Genomic DNA, 6,778 nt, shown 5'->3' on the forward strand with positions numbered 1-6,778 from the left:
CATCTTACCAGAAAGTATTTCAATATGTAGTGTAGTATAATGTGAAGCTACATCCATGTTTCTCCTTAAGTCATTAATGCAAATATTGGTTTCTGTCAGAGCTGCCCTAGGTCCCAGCTCACAAAGGACCAACGCCAGTTCTTGTTTTATCCAAACGTCTTAATTGAAGTTCAGTTTCGATTTCAAAGCCACGGCGCGCAGCTCTACATCTTGAACTCTAGACCGCTGAAGCTCCGTCTGAATCTCCTCCCCCCAGAGACCAGTTTAAGACTCTAGCCCTGCTCCACCTCTTCCTCTGCTCTTTCCTCCTCTGGGTCCGCCTGTCCGCTGGGGTCTTGCACTTTCTGGACTCTTCTGACGCTGAGTCCCCTGAGTCTTCCCCCTGCCTCCGGCGGGCTTTAGGACCTGGTTCCCAATCCGGGTTTTCTGCTGTCCCGCGCGCCTGTACATTCGAACTTGGCACCCGCGCCCAGCCGGCAACCTTCCTTCTGACCGTTACACTGCTCCTGTCACTGCTTCCCCCTTCAGGGGGGCTAGCTGGGCCTGACCTCCCCTCCATTCCCTCACTCTCCAACAGAGGAGTGGTCAGCCCTGACTCATCTTCTCTCCCGCTGCTGCTTTGGGAGTCCCTGCTGGCCCCTTGCTTCTGGTGCATCCCCCCTGGGACCCCCCTTGCCCTGGCCATTGGCGCCCCCTTCTGGGAATCTTCTGATTCGCTGGAAAAGCTCATGGAATCTCTCAGGCCACTGTCATACTCCCCTACGCTGCCCTCCGATTCTTCCCCTTCGCTCTCCATTTCCTCTCTCCCCTGTGCCTCTGCTCCTGAGCCCCTGACAGTTTCATATTTCTTTCTATAACTGAAACTTGCAATTTGCAGAATGTGTTTATCCATGAATCCCCCCCCCCATCTTTTTCAATTAGCTCCACCTGTTTCTTCAAGACATTTCATTTAACAATTCAGCTGGAGAAACTGTGTCCTTTAACGATAAACGGGAAATGAGAGGTGGATTTGACATCATGAACCTGGTCATCTTGCCAAATAACTCATTCCAGAAAGTGAAAGTTGGGAGGATTGATCCCAGTGCCCATGGAGGAAAACAATTCACCGTTGATGAGGATAGAATTGAATGGCCCAGAGTTTTCAATAAGGTGTGGATTCTGTTTTTCTTTACTTTAAAAACTGTGTCAAATTTTCAATGCATTGTTTATTAACTCTGAGGTTTACATCACTTTGGTTCTTCATATCTGTGATCCTGAAATACAGTGGTATCTCAGGTTAAGAACGTAATTCGTTCTGGAGGTCTGTTCTTAACCTGAAACTGTTCTTAACCTAAAGCACCACTTTAAATAATGGGGCCTCCTGCTGCCGCTGCACCGCTGCTGCACAATTTCTGTTCTTATTTCTGGGTTAGCGGTAATATTTCTGGGTTAGCGGAGTCTGTAACCTGAAGTGTACATAACCTGAAGTGTATGTAACCCGAGGTACCACTGTAATAGGTTAACTCTGCCACTCTGATGGCAAAGAGTCTGTTGTTGGTAGTGGTTCACAGAACCTTTTAGAATTCACTATGCTTGTGATAAATAAGGTTGTGACTTATGGGGAAAAGTTGGTTTGCTGAATTCCTTGTGCCTCTGACATATCCCTCCAGCAATACCCACTTTCTAAGAGTTTGACACGGAACCTGAGCACAATGAAAGCTTCAAAGATTATTTCATTCATTCTGATTTACTTACTCTCCCCTTCATATTTGAATATCTTATAATCAACACCCTTTGAGCATGACATAGGAGATTGTATCTAATTCAGATATTATTGTCAGTGCTTTTTTACTGGGGGGATGCAGGGATTTGCATACCCCTAAATATTTTGTGAATCTAACTTTGACCTCTTTGAGGGGCAGTATTTCAATAGGTAAAGGTAAAGGTACCCCTGCCCGTACGGGCCAGTCTTGACAGACTCTGGGGTTGTGCGCCCATCTCACTCAAGAGGCCAGGGGCCAGCGCTGTCCGGAGACACTTCCGGGTCACGTGGCCAGCGTGACATCGCTGCTCTGGCGAGCCAGAGCCGCACACGGAAACGTCGTTTACCTTCCCGCTGGTAAGCGGTCCCTATTTATCTACTTGCACCTGGAGGTGCTTTCAAACTGCTAGGCTGGCAGGCGCTGGGACCGAGCAGTGGGAGCGCACCCCGCCGCAGGGATTCAAACCGCCAACCTTTCGATCGGCAAGTCCTAGGCGCTGAGGCTTTAACCCACAGCGCCACCTGCGTCCCACAGTATTTCAATACAAGTAGGAAAATGATAGTACCCTTAAACATTGTTCCTTTTGCGGGGAAGCAGTGATTATGGCCATTTGATGATTTCCTATTATATATAGCGTGGAGAAGCTATATTTTAATTTAAGACATCGAGTTAAGCAAATTTCATCCTTATCAGTCTGAGATGAATACATCCATTGTAATAATTGTCAAATAATATATTCTGCAAACACATAAAACTTACCTATTGTAACTTTTGATATTTGGCTATATCAGCAATTGGAGAATAACTTGTTTTGAATTTATTTATTTATTTATTTATTTATTTATTTCAACAGTATATATACCACTTAAGTAAATAAGATCAGTTAAAATTAACCAAAAGTATATTCATACTAATTTCCCCCCTGTTTTTGGATAGGTGCTTCCTCTTTCGGTGTGTAATGAACAATGCCATCCTGGTCATCAGAAGAAAATGAAGGAAGGGGAAAAGTTTTGTTGCTATGATTGTGTCCTGTGCTTAGATGGGAAGATATCAAACCAGAGTGGTGGGTGATGTTATTTTGCCATCACATAGGGTTTTTTTTACTTTGTTGTGTCACACTAATTGACACTGAATTCAGAACTTTTTTCTATTTTTCAGATATGGATGACTGTTTCAAATGCTCAGAAGACCATTATGCAAACAAAGATAAAAATGGTTGCATCCCTAAAGTTATAACCTTTTTATCATATGAAGAACCTCTAGGGCTCACTTTGGCCTCAACTGCAGTTTCTTTTTCACTGACTACAGCCCTGGTGCTAGGAATGTTTATTAAGCACAGAGATACCCCAATAGTCAAAGCCAACAACAGGGACCTCTCCTACACTCTCCTCGTCTCCCTCCTGCTCTGTTTTCTCTCTTCTTTGTTATTCCTTGGCCATCCTGGGAAAGTGATCTGCTTCCTTCAACAAGCAGCTTTTGGCATCATCTTCTCAGTGGCTGTTTCTTGTGTGCTGGCCAAAACCACCATAGTTCTCTTGCATTCATGGATACAAAACCCGGATCTAGAATGAAGAAATGGGTGGGGAGGAAAGTGTCCTATTCAATTGTAATTGGCTGTTCACTTGTTCAAATAGGTATTTGTACTGTGTGGCTGGCAACCTTTCCCCCATTCCCTGATTTAGACATGCATTCGGTAAATGAAGAAATCATTGTACAGTGTAATGAAGGGTCGGCCATCATGTTCTACTGTGTCTTGGGCTACATGGGTCTTCTTGCAATCACCAGCTTCATTGTGGCATTCCTTGCCCGCAAGTTACCTGACACTTTTAATGAAGCAAAATTCATCACTTTCAGCATGCTGGCATTTTGCAGTGTTTGGTTGTCCTTTATTCCGACTTACCTGAGCACAAGAGGGAAAGACATGGTGGTTGTAGAGATCTTCTCCATCTTGGCCTCTACTGCTGGTTTACTGGGTTGTATCTTTAGCCCGAAATGCTACATCATTGTTTTGCGACCAGAACTGAATAGTAGGGAGAAACTAATAAGGAGAAAGTATTAAGGAATCTTATATTTTCATTCTAACATACAGTAATACAAGTTGGAAAAGAGCCTTAGGAGCAGGTCAGAATATTAGTAGATATTCACTTCCAATTATAGCAATGGCCCCTGGCAAAGTTTCTGTTCCTGCTCAGATTTTGCCTAAGTTCATTTCGCAAAATTTCTTTTTTTCAAATATCTCATTCAAGAAACATTTTCCTAAGGAGAAGTCTGGGCAGAGTTCTGGTGCTCATTGCCATGTGCATCAGGTCCACTAAAATGGAAAATAGTGAAGAATGGGGCAGAATTATAAAGTAAGGAAGCAAAAGAAATCAAGCTTAAAGGAAATGGGTCAATATCAAATATCAACAGTTGGAAGAGCTGGATATGCTTAGAATGGAGATTAAGGGGAGACATTATTTCTGCCATTATTATTATTAAAGGGGGCAAAGCAGCGGGAATCACAACAACAGCAAAATATGTTTTTCAACTCCAGCTCCTATTACCTCCAGTCAAGGACGAGGGATGATGGGAGTTGTAGTCCAGCAGCATCTCTAGGAAACCACAAGGCTGTTTACATATCTTGGCTTTAAAAAAAAAAAAGTATTCCATACCTTCCAAAGTGCACCATACCTTCCAAATGCTGCAATAAACACTTGGCAGTACTAGATGACAAGTTGCTTTGCATGCAATTGACTTCTCTGAATAGGCAGATCAATGATACAGTGGTACCTCAGGTTACATACGCTTCAGGTTACATACTCTTCAGGTTACAGACTCTGCTAACCCAGAAATAGTGCTTCAGGTTAAGAACTTTGCTTCAGGATAAGATCAGAAATCGGGCTCCAGCTGCATGGCAGCAGCAAGAGGCCCCATTAGCAAAAGTGGTGCTTCAGTTAAGAACAGTTTCAGGTTTAGAACGGACCTCCGGAACGAATTAAGTACTTAACCTGAGGTACCACTGTAGTTGTTAGGAATATCAAACTTCAATCTCTGCAGCCTCAGTAGGTAATTTCTTCTCAACAAACTCTACTAATTTCAATCACCAAGATTGCTACAGGGTGAGAATACATTACTTTTTGTTTTCCATGAATAAATAATTGAAATATTCTACATCTTTTTTTAAATTATTTTAAAATGTGGGTTTATTTTTCCTTTCTATTTCTGATGCTTAGAATGAATGGCATTCTGAAATCTTCAGCATTTAGTCATTTTGTTTTGATTTCTTTCCGTTTATGTTGGAAATAACTCCACCAACTTCTTCAAAGCATCTCCTTTAATGACTCAGCTGGAGAAACTATGTCCTTTAATGATCAGTGGGAAATGAGTGGTGGATTTGACACCATGAACCTGATCACCTTCCCCAACAATTCCTTTCAAAGATTAAATGTTTTGAATATTATTGTTCTTTTTTCCATAGATTTTTAATAAACGTTGAAATTTAATCAACTTTTTCTCTAGGTAAAGTAAGGTAAAGGACCCCTGGAGAGTTCAGTCCAGTGAAAGGCAACTATGGGATGTGGGGCTCACCTTGTTTCAGAGGAAGCCCTCTGCAGAACTGCCCCCAAATGCATATCTTGTACTCACAGGTGTTCTGTGTACATGCCCTGAGTGTCATGCCAGGATGGAATAAATTAGTATCAGAAATGATTGTGAGGGTGATTTTTTGTGAAGTAATTGCCTACTCAAATCCTTTATATTCTCTGCAATTATAGTTTGAATATGACACAAAACAATAGGAAAGAGGGAACAGAATACAGTGGTACCTTGGGTTACAGACGCTTCAGGTTACAGACTCCGCTAACCCAGAAATAGTACCTTGGGTTAAGAACTTTGCTTCAGGATAAGAACAGAAATTGTGCAGCAGTGGCACGGCGGCAGTGGAAGGCCCCATTAGTTAAAGTGGTGCTTCAGGTTAAGAACAGTTTCAGGTTAAGAACAGACCTCCCGAATGAATTAAGTACTTAACCCAAAGTACTGCTGTACTTACTAAATCAAAACAACCTACACTGACAAAAACATCGTGCACCTATGTTTATTAAATGTGATAGATTTCTTTTTAAAATATAATTTTATTTAACACAATTATTACAAAATTTGAGCAAAATATTGCAAATACATACATCTATATTTCAGATAAGCACACATATATAAGAAACAAACAAAAAAGAAAAAAGGAAGAAAAGAAAAAAGAAGGAGAAAAAGAAGAAGAGTTGGAAGAATTTCTTCCAAATTTATTCTACAAATATCTCAATAATAAAATTTCTTTGACTGACTTACATCGCTTACACTGCACTTCCTATATACATTTTAAGTAAGATTGTATCTGTTATTCCGTATTTTTCCCATACAATCTCATACAAATACTCTAATCATTAAGTTTTCTAAATCTTTCATAAATCTATTCTAAATATAACCAATACCTTACATTTAATCATTGTCTACATAAATAATCATTTAAACATTTTCATTGTTTCTGAATTATATATTTTGGTTTTTGTCTTATCAAATCAGTCAGCTTTACTAATTCCAAGTATTCACACAATTTATTCAGCTTTGGTTGTAACGTAATTCCCTTTCCAATTATTGGCTATTTACATTCTCGCTGCTGTTGTCGCGTACAAGAAAATATTAATTTTGTCATTCAGGTTGTCAGCATTCAAAATTCCTAATAAATATGATTCTGCTCTTTTATTATGTGATGTTTTTATTAGCTTTTTTATTTCCTCAGGTTTCATATTCCAATATTTCTTAATTTCCAGACAGGACCATCACATATGGTATAATGTTCCAATCTTCTCCATCTTGACATCCAGTGCTGTGCTACTGGGATGCATCTTTTTCCCTAAGTGCTACATAATTGTTCTGATCCCTGTACTGAACAGCAGGGTACAGATAATGAGGAGTAAGAGTTAAGAAAATTGTCCTCTTTTCTACAATCATACTGCTTTGCATGATGGGCAAGTATTTTGCGTGGACAGGCGGAGTCCCCAGATCCC

The sequence above is a fragment of the Podarcis gaigeae genome, assembly GCF_964106915.1.
Source record: "Podarcis gaigeae genome assembly, chromosome: 13".
Taxonomy (NCBI): domain Eukaryota; kingdom Metazoa; phylum Chordata; class Lepidosauria; order Squamata; family Lacertidae; genus Podarcis; species Podarcis gaigeae.